Here is a 13,814-nt window from a genome sequence, read left to right as displayed (position 1 = left end):
ACTAACAATTTCAAAAAGATTTAAGCATGTAAATAAATCGTGATTAATATTTTTTTAATTTGATTCTCGAAATTAAAATATATGTGATATAAGTTAAAATAGAAAGATTATTTATTCTTCATCCTTTTCTCTTGATTACTAGTGATGTTGGTGTAATATACCACAAATACAATAAATTACAGTTGAAAAAAAATGAATAAATAATCATTCAGGCTGAGGGGCAGATATCTCGCTCTCATCAAGGAGATTCAAGTCCACTGTGTCATAATCTACATCGATCTAGCAGTATAACTTTTGGCTTGTCCCTTTTAGGGTACAACAATCCAACAACGCCGTACAACTCAAATAACTACGGATTAGTTGAAGATTCCAAAGCTCCACAAAAAGAACATTTTCCTTCAACGTATAATTATTCTCTTTTGTATAGTGAATTAGTTGAAGACTTTGAATATTTTTCTTTGTCTCAACTCTCTCTTTCACTACTACCCACTGCAATATGTTTCACACTTAACATTTTTCTTACTTCACTTCACAGAGGAAGAAACATCACTATTTATAGGTAAAGAAGTCTTCCATATAATCAATGGGTAGAATAAGGGATATTAATGTGGGTAGATAAATACGATAGATGTTACATAAGTTATAAAAAACTAATGGTCATATGAATTACAGGCAGGGGCGGTCCACAATGGTTCAAGTGGGTTCAATTGAACCCACTTCATCGAAAAAATTTGTATTATACATATACAAATTATTTGTAAAGTTATGTATATAAACATAATGAACCCACTCTTTACACAATGAATGGTGGGTTCAATCCACCTGCGCATCCAAGTTCGAATCCCAATCAAGGCATAATTTTTTGTTCTTTTTTTGTATTTTCCAAATACTTTTTTCTTTTTAAAATTAAGTAATGAATGTAGACTATTATAGTTCTAAGCTTCTAGTTCATGTGAAATAACAATAGTAATATTCTAAATTTATTAGTTACGTTTTCTTTTTATGTTTGTATTTGAGTTAATAATTTAGACAATATGTTTATAGTTTTTAAATATTCTCTCCGATCCATCTTATTTTATCATTTTACTTTTTACACACATATTAAGAAATCATAAAGAAGAAAAATAATTTTACTAATTCACCCCATAAAAACTTCTTGCGAATTTTACAAATAAATGTGAACACTTTCAAAAAGAATTAATTACAAGGGTAATATATGAAAATTTTGATTAATGCTTCCTTGATTTAGTAAGGTCGACAACTAATATGAGACAACTATTTTTAGTAAGATGATCAACTATTATGAAACGAGGGAGTAATACTTGGTTTAATTTTTTGTAGTATACAAAACTGTGTATTATTTTCCTTTTTACTTAGTATACACGAAAGTTAGGTTAGTGCATTTTTATTTATTTATTATTTTACTAATTTTTATTCATTTATTTATGGTTTTCGAAATTGTTGTAGTTTTAGTCTTATATGTGAGAGTAATAAGTAGGTTGTTAAATTGAAAATATGTGGAAAATTTTCTTGTAAGTATATAAAAAATTAATAGAGTATATTTTTTGTTAGGAATATCACCTCAAAATTACTTGTTAAGAATATAATGAAAAAAAATGATAACTATTAGCCATGGTTATTTGTAACTTGAACCAACTTGAATGAAATCCTAGGTCCGTCACTGGTTACAGGAATAAACTAATGACCGTAAGAGTTACAAGAACTAATGGTCATATAAGTTACAAGAATCAATAGTCATTTTCTATCACAATTTGCATCTACTAACATAAGTTTTATTTTAATAATAAAATGCATATTCACCAACATTCCCACATTCATTTTAATATTAAAATAAGAGAGTACCTCACAAATTAGTTGAAGGTAGATTATCATGCATAAGTAAGGTGTACTCTGCCATGAATCTTCACTTAGTAAAACAATAAATTTTACTCCAGAGTCAGTAGTGGTCTAAGACTTGAACTACGCACGACTGCTTAAGGAAAATAAAGTATCACTGCTTACACACAATAATCAAGGTGTTGACATAAGCTTTAATAGTCAGCACATTACGGTCTTGTGCTATCTTAGTTTTCATGAATGTATTTGAGAACAACCTCATTATCATATAAAACAACCTACTTTTACACTCACATAGGTGAAATTCGTCAAGGGTGCTCCTATAAGTTGACACCCCACTCATACGAGATACACAATTTCATCAAGAGTTCAAAGACTCAACCTCCACAACTCATTATAGGATAAATGCACTCACATCATAGGGATTGAATAAAATTAACAATAGTGCATTTCACAACAAGTCATCATACAATTCGTTTTTCCCACTGAACCTGGTAATACGATCTCTAATCCTTGGATTGGGTTTCCTCATATATGACTCAAAACTCTTGATGTGCTTTGAACCATTTATCTTGCTAAGACCTTAGTTTATGAATCTGTAAGATTTAACAGAAGTTTTAACACAATTAATATTGATGATATACCAGTGACCAATATATGCATTTAATATTTTATTTTAATTATAAAATGCATATACACCAATAAGTGATAATGAAGAGTCTAGGAAGCCAAGGAAAGGAAAATAGGAATTTCTGGTGTGAAACAAATACTTGCTTAAAATTAGAGAAAATGATAAAAATGGTCCTTTCAATTAGAAGAGCAGAAAAGTAAAACTAAATTTTATGTGTAAACTTTCTATATATGACCTTTCAATTAAGAATTTTGGATTGTAAGTAGTTGTGTTTAATCTGATACTAGTGTCTATTTATATATATGTTTGGTGTTAAAAATAGAGAAATTATGCAATAAGTTGTTATAAATTGATTATTGAATAATAATGTCAACAAATTAATTATGCTCATTGAGTATTTCTGAACATGTTCAATAGATGATAAAATGTTGACATATCTATAAAAGGGACTTTTACTATATTACGTTTGAAACGGAATGGGGATGAATTTGGCTCTGATACCATGTAAATATATGACACATGAACCTAACTCAACCCCAAAAAGCTAGCCTTTGGGGTTGAGTTAGGCCCATGTGTCATATCTTTACAAGGAGATCACCAGTTCATTCCCCAACTAATGTGACACTTTTATCCATTGTAAAACCCCTTTCACGCCCAGGCCCAACTGGGCGTGGACCAGGAGCCCAAACAGAAATGAACTTGTCTTTGATTCCATGAAAATATATAGCATCTAGGTCTAACTCAACCTCAAACCCAAGCTTATGAGGTGATGATAGCCAAAGTTCATATAAGGAGACCACTAGTCCATTCTCCAATCAATGTGAGACTTTTATCCACTCTAACACTAAAACAATGTGAGATCATCCTAGTTGGTGAGGTAGAAATATTGAGGTCTTAGCACATGTGCTGAATTGCAAGATTGGGGCTATTCCTATACTACTTATGTTGGTTTACTTGTAGGTGCCGCTAATAAGGACCTGACAACTTGGAAACTCGTGGTAAAAAAAAGGGTAAAAAAGAGACTTGCAGGTTGACAAACGAAATTAATGTTAAGGCGGAAGGAAATTCTAATTAAGAGAACGTTGTTAAGCATTCCCACTTATTTCATGTCTTCATTACATTTCCAAGTAAGTGTACTTACAGGAAAGCTCAAGCAGGTAAAGAAATTTCACTTTGTAAATTGGGCGATTGTCACTACACTGAAGTGTTTGGGGGTGGGGGGTGGGGGGGCTTGATAAATGATCGAATGGTCTTTACTAAGGAATAGCCTATTTTTCTTTATTTCTTTTTGGTGCACCCATTGAATTTCTACTTGTATAGATGAGTGGGTGTTATTTGTAGAAAATCATGTCATCTTGTAAGGTTTTCTACTTTTGATATACTTCTTGTACACAGCCAAGCTTTTTCCCTTTTTTTAAATGAAGTTTATTACTCTATAAAAAATGTACATAGCCATAATTAGGCAGCAGAATGTAGAAATCCTTCTTTATATTCTTTCCTAATTTAACACCTAATATATTGTATTTATACCTTGCTTACCTATTGAAAAAGATAACGTCTTCCATTCAATTAGTGTTTTTCAGCAAGGCACTTGCTAAAAAGTTTCTATGGAGGTTTTGGATTGAGAATCATGGATAAAGGCTGGAGGTCTAGGAATGTAATTTTACTTTATAAATATGGTAGGTGGAGAAATATTATGAAGGTATGAGAAGATTTTAGCCACTTAGTTACATATAAGTTAGGGAATGGAAAAATAACAAACTTTTGGGGATCAACATGGTGGGGAGAAAGCATGTTAAGGACAATCTTCCTTGATTATCCAAGGTATTGTGGGTGATGTTGTAACATTATTTGGGTACAAGAGGGAGGGTTGAGGTTAATGGGACTTGAGCTATATAAGGAATATACAACATTAAGGTGGATAATTTACAATGGTTGATGCAAATGCTCTACGAATAGACTACCATACTCATTGGCGAGGGTGGAGGCGAGAGGCAAGAAGTGATGTTGCATTTTTTAGTACATCCAAATTACCATAAGATTTTTGTGAGAGAGGAGTTGTGTAACATGTGTATGTGTAGATTCTTAAAGCACTTGGGAAGATAGAAGAATTACACAAAGCCAAATTTTTGTGTAAATGCTTTTGAGAAGATGTTGGTTACAGGATACACTACGTGAACCTCTTTAAGGAAGAGAAGATGCAAGGAATGTGAGATTACCTCTTAGCCATCATGTGAAAAATAAGTGGTTTTTTAGTAAAGAAATAGCGAAGTATTTTGAAGAGTTAGAGAATGATTTTGTACATTTGAGAAATAACCTTTTATTCGTAGTGAGTTTTTGGTGCATCGGTGAAGTTCCTGTTTGTATTGAAGATTTGGTACATTTGTGTATTGTATAGGTTCTTTACTCTTTTATATACAATTTATATAAGAGAACATGCAAGACATGGGAGATTACCCCATATCCTTAGCCCATATAAGATAAGATAATTTTTGAGGGGTTAGAAAATGATTTTGTACATTTGAGGAATAACCTTTATAAGTAGTAAGGTTTTGGTGCATCATTGAAGCTCTTGTACGTATAGAAGATTTGATACATCCGTAAAGAACCATATAATTCTATAGGTTCACTGCTTCTTATACCAAGTTTCAGGAATGCCTTTGTATTTTGATTCTTATTTATGCAAGAATTTTTATCGTTACATTTTTCATACCATCAGTAATTCTGAACTCATGTGTTTATTACTCGCATTTGCATTTTCCATAGTTTTCTTATCTTTTTCTTATTTTAATTGTTGATGGTGAACCAGAAATCAAGGTTACTAGGATAGGATAAGTACAATGTTTTTGTGAATTTAGAAGTTGTTGATAGCTGACACCACTTTGGATAGATCTTGCTTGACTTAGAGATCAAATTGTCTTGGTCGTAATTCTTTGATAACAAGGGATAGCCTAGTGGAAATGAACCTCTAACTTCAATCATAATGTTAGGTTCGAGTCACCAAGAGCGAAAAATGGGAAAGAAGCAACCACGCTCCTTTCTTGGGGGTATGTCTTTGCCATGTCACCTTTCATAATTTACCACATACAAATATTAATTTTTGGTACATAGATGATGCTTTTGGACTTTGAGCTTCTTAGTAAGTATTCCATACATTTTGTTTCATGTCAGAGTTTGGTTGTGCATGAAATTTATGAATATAAAGAACACTTTTGAATCTTGTGGTCTTGAAATAAAGGTGTCTATAACATACCAAAATTGTGTCTTGAATATGTGGTTTTAACATGCCATGTCATTTAGTAAAATTTGAATGGAATTGCAAACTTACTAAATATAGAAAGCGACATCTTTTCTTTAACAAACTAAAAAAGAAAGTGGTTGAAAATTTCAGGTCATGTTAGAAGGCATCAATTTCATTGGACGCTTATTATGATTCCTATACGGTCTCAAGTCATGTTTAGTATCCATGGTTTATATTTTGTTGTAGTTCTGTATAAATTCCATGAAGCCTCTCATTCTCATTTGCCGGAAATAAATGTTAATATTAAAATCACTTGGTTAAAATTTCTCAAAATAAAAAAAAAATCACTTGTTAGGATACTGCTTCATACCATTTAGGTTCATTCAGCAATTGTAATTGCTTTTGACTCTTGGAATATTTCTTGTTATCTTGCACATTTTCTCTCTTTTTTCGTCTTACTGTTTTGCTTGTTTTACCGTGTATATTCTGTTTGATATGAAATATATCAGTTGGTTGATCAAATTTGTTTGCTTGATGACAGACTTGATCAAAATAAAAAGTTGTTTACAATTAGATATGTACAAAGCTCAATCACAATAGAAAACAGAAAGTAATAAAGTAGAAGGAATTCAAGTGGTGAAGTTATGTCTTGCAAATTGTTTGTTTTAGTATCGTTTTCCCTTTGAGTACTTGTTAAAAAATTTCTTTCATAATTGTATGTTATTTTGGTCTTATGTGAGACTTGAGCATGGAAACCCAATGGCAACATTTTGGATCCTTGACCTAATGTTGCAGAGCAAGGTTTTGTAGAGTTGTGATGGAGCTGCAGATTACAGGGTTGCTTCGTATGCCAAGCAAATGGTACCCTATTTATGTGAAGAGAGTGGCTTTTGGAGTGTAATAGTTTGACATTGGTCTAGAGAGTGCCCTCTGGGTAGGGTGACTGCACCAGCTCCATATGCAGCTCGACCAGCTCCAGCAGCAACACCTCCAACTAGAGGCGGAGGCTAGGGTCAGGACCGTTAGGGTGGTCATCAATGTGCATGGGGTGGTCCCCGGGGAAGCAGGTTAGGTGGTAAGGTTGATGCTGGAGGTAGGGGCGTTCAGGCCCAACTCTATACAACTCTAATGAGGGTGGGGGCTGAGGCATCGGATGATATGATCATGGGTACAATTATTTTATGCCACCAGCCTGCCTCGACTTTATTTGATTCGAGATCTACTTTTTCATATGTATCTATGCATTATTTTTCCCATTTGAGTATGAGTTTAGAGCCTTTTGGCAGCGCCGCTTAGTGTGTTGACCCTGGTGGCTGAGTCTTTAGTAGTGGATCAGGTATTTCAATCTTGTTTGCTGACTGTCTAGGGGAGTGACATCCAAGATGACCTTATATTTCTTAATATGTTGGATTTTGATGTGATTCTGCTCATGGACTGGTTATCCCCCTACCGAACGATCTTGGATTGCTTTTCTAAGACCATTACCTTAGCCATGCCTGACATTCTATCGATGATTTGACATGGCTCTTGTAGTCGCACGTGGGTTGGAGTTATCTTTTTTATTCATGATCGAAGGTTAGTGGCTAGTGATTGCTTTTCTTACTTGGCTTATATGCGGGATGTGAGTAGGGAGGTTTTGTAACACCCCATATGCTAAAACTACCAAAATGCAGGTTTCAGAAGTTGCAGGTGCCACCGACGGGCACCACCCACGGACCGTAGGACCCACGGTCCGTTCTGGTGGTCCGTGGATGGCCACCTGCAGCCCTTCCCAGAAGCAGTCCAGAAATCTAGTAAGGGTCCACCCACGCCGAGACCTATGGACCATAGGTCAGGCCATGGTCCGTGGTCCAGGGTCGTGGGTCAGCCCCGAGCTTTCACTCCCAGAATCCCCCCTGAAAATTTGGCTAAGAGTAGACCCACGCCAGGACCTACGGACCATAGGTTAGACCACAGTCCGTGGTCCAGGCCATGGTTCAGACCCCCAATTTTCAACTCCCAGTAACCATCAACGGTTGACCAGCACAGACCGTCGGTCCACCCATGGTTCGTTGGTCTGGTCCGTCTGTGGCTTCAACAACTTTTAAGTCAGGGGTCGTTTGGTCTTTTCCTTATGTGTTGGACCCCTAAATTACGTCATTTAAACCATAAACTACGTAGTTTTGATCAGTTTTAGTTTAGTAAACTAATTAGAACCTAACCTAATCAATCATTCATAAAAAAAATTCATCAAACTTAGAACAAAAGAGGAGAAAAGAGTCGACCAAGCCCTAGTTAAAAAACGCAACAGATTTTCATCAGTTCCAGCCCCAAAATCGAAAGATTTCTTCGTGGAATTCGTCACCAGGTATGTGGTATTTCACTAGTGGTTCCTTTCACCCATTAGGTCCCTAGAATTCAATCAGATTCTTGATTCCCTTCATATTATCTAGACCTAGGGTTTCTAGAATTTTAGCAGATTATTATGAATTTGCTACCTAATGTTCCTAATCAGATTATCATGATATTAGTATTGTTTTGCGTAGATTCATTAATGAATTCAGAACCCTAGCTATGTAGTTCTTTTAGTTCATACATTGCACATGCTAGGTCAGTTATCTCAGTTATACATGCCTCAAATTTGAATGCCTCATTATTAGTACATTAATGTTGCATTTTCAGTTAGCATTTTAGTTTTTTGAGCTATCCAGTATTTTAGAATTTCAGTCATAATGTGTTATTTACATAATCAATTGGGATTAGCTTAATATCGAGTGGACTAGGGTTAGTCACCTTTAAGTCCCAGAACTACGTGCCCCGTAGGTTGTAAGTCCCCTCTGTGGGCAACAATTTAGTAATCACGCCAGTCATGCCTCTGTACCTCTGGCAGGGTATATTGGGTCCTCTCGATGGGACGTATACATCAGACTCCACATTTACCTCACGTTGTTTTATGTCGGTTATTAGTAGCTCCCACAGTCAGATTCTATTACATTGACCATGTTATCAGGTATAGTTAGATTTCAGTCTCATCATGTTATAAACTTGGTTATTGCATTAAGTAATTTCATGTTTAGTATTTTCAGTATAGAGTCATGCTTATCCTATCTCATTGCTTAGTTATATGCTTTGTTCAGTTATGTTTATTGTTCAACTTTACTCTATCCTGCATGCTCAGTACCTTTCAAGTACTGACACATACTCTGCGCTACATTTTCTCGTGATGTAGGTTCAGGTCCTCAGCTTCCAGATCACGCATAGATCGGTTTCCGATCTCTAGATCAGCAGCATCAGTGGCGAGTACTCATTTCTCGAGGAAGATAGACATGTTCTTTTCTATTGTAGTCTTTAGTTTCAGTTTTGTGATATTTAGCTTATCACGCCCTGAAGCTACCCCCAGGACGCGGACACGGGACCTAGGATCACGAGTGACCCCAAGCTAACCCTGCTAGCATATCATAAGCATACTAAATAAACTGAAGTAAAGAAATATTGCTCAAAAGCTTAAAACATCATGTAAACTGAAATGATGGGGAAAACCCATTAATAGTTGAATAAAAGAACTATGAGTTTAATGACAACTGAAATATCAAACTCCAAAGCTAAAACTTAATCTAACTATGTATGAAATAAAGCCTCTAACTGACTAGAAATGTTGGGACATGCCCTAGCTAAATCTAGCAAAAACTGAAACTAAGACTGAAAGTAGAAAGATAACATGTCAACTGTCCTCGAAGAATGAGGACTCACCACTAATGCTGTTGAACTGAAGATTGGGAACCGATCTATGCATGATCTGAATGCTGAGGACCTGAACCTACATCATGAGAAGATGTAGTGCAGAGTATGCGTCAGTACTTGAAAGGTACTGAGCATGCAGGGTAGAATAAAACTGAACAAGATACATAAATGAACAAAGCATATAATTGAGCAATGATATGAGATAAGCATGATACTATACTGAGATTACTAAACATGACATAACTGAATGTAATGACCAAGTTTATAACATGCTGAGACTGAAATCTGACTGTAACAGATAACATGGTCAATGCAATATAATCTGACTGTGGGAACTACTAATAACCGACATACAACCACATGAGCTAAATGTGAAGTCTGATGTATACGCCCCATCGAGAGGACCCAATATACCCTGCCAGAGGTATAGAGGCATGAGTGGTGTGATCACTAAAATGTAATGCCCACAAAGGGGACTTATAAACCTACGAGGGCACGTAGTTCTGGGACTATTCAGGTACGCTGAACCCTAGTCCACTCTATCTAAGCCTACTCCCAATTAGAATGCATATAAACAATATTATAACTAAAATGTTGAAGTACTAGATAGCTCAATTTCTGACATACAAACTCTGAGAATGCAATAATTATGACTGATAATGTGACATACGTAAAGTGAAGCCTGTATATCTGAATAATCTAAAAACTAGGTTGACTACAACTTCTGTTTTGACTCTACTAGAGGGTTTAGAAAATTATGTTATCTATTGTGATGCATCCAGAGTCGGCCTAGGTTGTATGTTGATGCATTGAGGTAAGGTTATAACTTATGCTTCTAGACATTTTAAGGTGCATGAGAATAACTATCCAACTCATGACCTCGAGCTTGCAGCAGTGGTGTTTGCACTTAAGATTTGGAGACATTACTTATATAGTGTTCACGTAGATATGTTCACAAACCATAAGAGCCTTCAGTATGTGTTCACCCAGAAAGAGTTACATCTTCACCAGAGGAGATGACTTGAGTTCCTCAAAGATTATGATATGAATTTGCTTTACCATCCTGGTAAGGCCAATGTAGTAGTTGATGCTCTTAGCAGACTATCTATGGGTAGTGTAGCTCATGTTAAGGAAAAAAGAAAGTAACTAGCAAAAGATGTTCACATGCTTGCTCGCTTGGGAGTTCACCTTATGAGCATATCGGATGGTGGTGTAACACTTCAGAATAGGTCAAAATTTTCATTTGTAATAGAGGTTAAGGAAAAGCAAGATAGTGATTCGATATTGCTTCAACTAAAGGGTGCAGTTCATCAGCAGAGAGTTGAGGTTTTCTCCCAAGGGGGAGATGGCACGCTTCGCTATCAGGGTCGATTGTGTGTTCCTAAGGTGGGCGAGTTGAGACAACAGATTCTTGCAGAAGCCCATAACTCCAGGTATTTTATTCATCCAGGCGCTACTAATATGTACCGTGATCTGCGGGAAGTCTTTTGGTGGAATGGTATAAAAAGGGATATAGCAGATTTTTTGGCTAAGTTCCCTTATTGCCAGCAAGTGAAGGTAGAACATCAGAAACCACGAGGTATGACTCAAGAGATCAACATTCCTACTTGGAAATGGGAAGTGATCAACATGGACTTCATTACAGGTTTACCTCGTACTCACAAACAACAAGGCTCCATTTGGGTGATAGTTGACAAAGTTACTAAGTCTGCGCGCTTTTTGGCTGTTAAGACTACAAATATGGCGGAGGACTACGCCAAGATTTACATTAATGAGATAGTCAGGTTACATGGGGTTCCTTTATCTATCATCTTAGATAGAGGTCCTCAATTTACCTCTCATTTTTGGACGTCATTTCAGAAAGGTCTTGGTACTCAAGTTAATCTTAGCACAACATTTCAACCAGAGACGGATGGTCATTCAGAGAATACCATTCAGACCTTAGAGGATATGTTGAGAGCTTGTGTGATCGACTTCAAGGGTAGTTGGGATAATCACCTTCCTCTTATAGAGTTCGCCTACAATAATAGCTACCATTTCAGCATTCAAATGGCCCCTTATGAGGCATTATATGGGCGTAGATGTAGATCTCCAGTTGCTTGGTTTGAAGTAGGTGAAGCAGCCTTGATAGGGATAGATTCAGTTCATGATGCTATGGATAAAGTGCAATTCATTAGAGATAGACTTAAGACAGCCCAGAGTCGCCAAAAGTCCTATGCGATGTAAGGAGAAGGGAATTAGAGTTCCAAATTGATGATTGGGTTTTCCTGAAAGTATCACCTATGAAGGGGGTGATGAGATTTGGTAAGAAAAGGAATCTCAGTCCTAGCTATGTAGGCCCTTACAAGATCTTGAAAAGGATTGGTAAAGTGGCTTATGAGTTAGAGTTACCAGCAGAACTAGCAGCAATGCATCCGGTTTTTCACATTTCATTGTTAAAGAAGCATGTGGGTGATCCAACATCTATTATACCTTTAGAAAGTGTGGTTGTGAAGGATAGTCTCACTTATAAAGAGGTGTCAGTTGAGATTCTTGATCGTCAGGTTCGAAGGTTGAGAAATAAAGAAGTCGTTTAAGTTAAGGTTTTGTGGAGGAGTCAGTTTGTAGAGGGAGCTACTTGGGAAGCAGAAGCAACCATGAAGGCCAAGTATCCTCATCTCTTTCCCTCCGATTCCACTCCAGTTTGAGGTAATAGTTCCTCTTCAGTTTTCAGTCATTCATGCGTAGCTTCATCATTAGTATTACGTTCCTTCAGTTTGTACTTGCATTTTCAGCGTATTTGCATGTTCTTGGAACTTAGTTCAGTTATAAATTAGTTTCCAGTGTTTAATGGTAGGGATTGCAACTCTCTCCCTCCATTTTCAGCTAGTTTAGTCTTCATTCGAGGTTGAATGTTCCCAAGGGAGAGATAATGTAACACCTCGTATGCTAGAACTACAAAAATGCAGGTTTCAGTAATTGCAGGTGCCATCGACGGGCACCACCCAAGGACCGTAAGGTGGCCCACGGTCCATTCTAGTGGTCCGTAGATAGCCACTTGTAGCCCTCCTTAGAAGCAGTCCAGAAATCCAGCTAATGGTCCATCCACGCCGGGACCTACGGATCGTAGGTCAGGCCATAGTCTGTGGTCCAGGGTCGTGGGTCAGCCCCTTGCTTTCAGTCCCAGAATCCCCCTGAAAATTTAGCTAAGGGTAGACACACGCTAGTACCTACGGACCGTAAGTCAGACCAAGGTCTGTGGTCCAAGCCGTGGTTCAGACCCCCAATTTTTAAACTCCCAGTAACCATCGAAGGTTGACCAGCACGGACCGTCGGTCCACCCACGGTCCGTTGGTCTGGTCCGTCGGTGGCTTCAACACCTTTTAAGTTAGAGATTGTTTGGTCTTTTCCTTATGCGTTGGACCCTAAACTACATTGTTTAAACCCTAAACTACGTTGTTTTGATTGGTTTTAGCCTAGTAAACTAATTAGAACCTAACCTAATCAATCATAAATCAAACTTAGAACAAAAGAGGAGAAAAGTTGACCAAACCCTAGTTCAAGAACGCAACAGATTTTCATAAGTAAAAGCCTCGAAATCAAAAAATTTCTCAGATGTGAATGTCTTATTATTAGTACATTAATGTTGCATTTTTAGTTAGCTTGTCAGTATTTTGAGCTATCCAGTATTTCAGAATTTCAGTCATAATATGTTATTTACATAATCAATTGGGAGTAGCTTATTATCGAGTGGACTAGGGTCAGTCACCCTCAAGTCCCAGAAATACGTGCCCCATAGGTTGTAAGTCCCCTATGTGGGCATTAATTTAGTGATCACGCCAGTCATGCCTATATACCTCTGGCAGGGTATATTGGCTCCTCTCGATGAGGTGTATACATCGGACTCCACGTTTAGCTCATGTGATTTTATGTCACTTATTAATAGCTCCCACAGTCAGATGCTATTGCATTGACCATGTTATCAGTTATTGTCAGATTTCAGTCTCAGCATGTTTATCCTATCTCATTGCTCAATTATATGCCTTGTTCAGTTATGTTTATTGTTCATCTTTACTCTATCATGCATGCTTAGTACTTGCTTAGTACCTTTCAAGTACTGATGCATACTCTGCGCTACATCTTCTCGTGATGTAGGTTCAGGTCCTCAACTTACATATCAAGCATATATCGATTCCCGATCTCCAATTCAGTAGCATCAGTGGTGAGTCCTTATTTCTCGAGGTCGACAGACATGTTTTTTTCTATTTTAGTCCTTATTTTCAGTTTTGCTAGATTTAGCTGCAGTATGTCCCAGCACTTTTAGTCAGTTAGAGGCTTATTTTCAAACATAGTTAGTTCAGCTTTAGTACTTGAGCTTGACTTTTC

General features: G+C 36.8%; 1 protein-coding gene across 2 annotated transcripts in view; it reads left to right on the top strand.

Annotated features, from left to right (window-relative positions):
* The window catches only part of LOC125823492 (valine--tRNA ligase, chloroplastic/mitochondrial 2), a 122,023-nt gene extending 115,319 nt beyond the window's left edge, over positions 1-6,704 (top strand). For both annotated transcript variants that reach the window (XM_049502868.1, XM_049502869.1), the window contains one exon: positions 6,694-6,704. The gene's annotated coding sequence lies outside the window, so the exon portion shown is untranslated. The remainder of the gene's footprint in view (positions 1-6,693) is intronic.
* Positions 6,705-13,814: the final 7,110 nt, after the last annotated feature.

This window comes from Solanum verrucosum, unplaced genomic scaffold (assembly GCF_900185275.1).
Source record: "Solanum verrucosum unplaced genomic scaffold, falcon-dt-bn FXZP01000012.1, whole genome shotgun sequence".
NCBI lineage: Eukaryota > Viridiplantae > Streptophyta > Magnoliopsida > Solanales > Solanaceae > Solanum > Solanum verrucosum.
The sequence above is the reverse complement of the archived record's forward strand: the minus strand, read 5'-3'. Positions and strand labels throughout refer to the sequence as shown.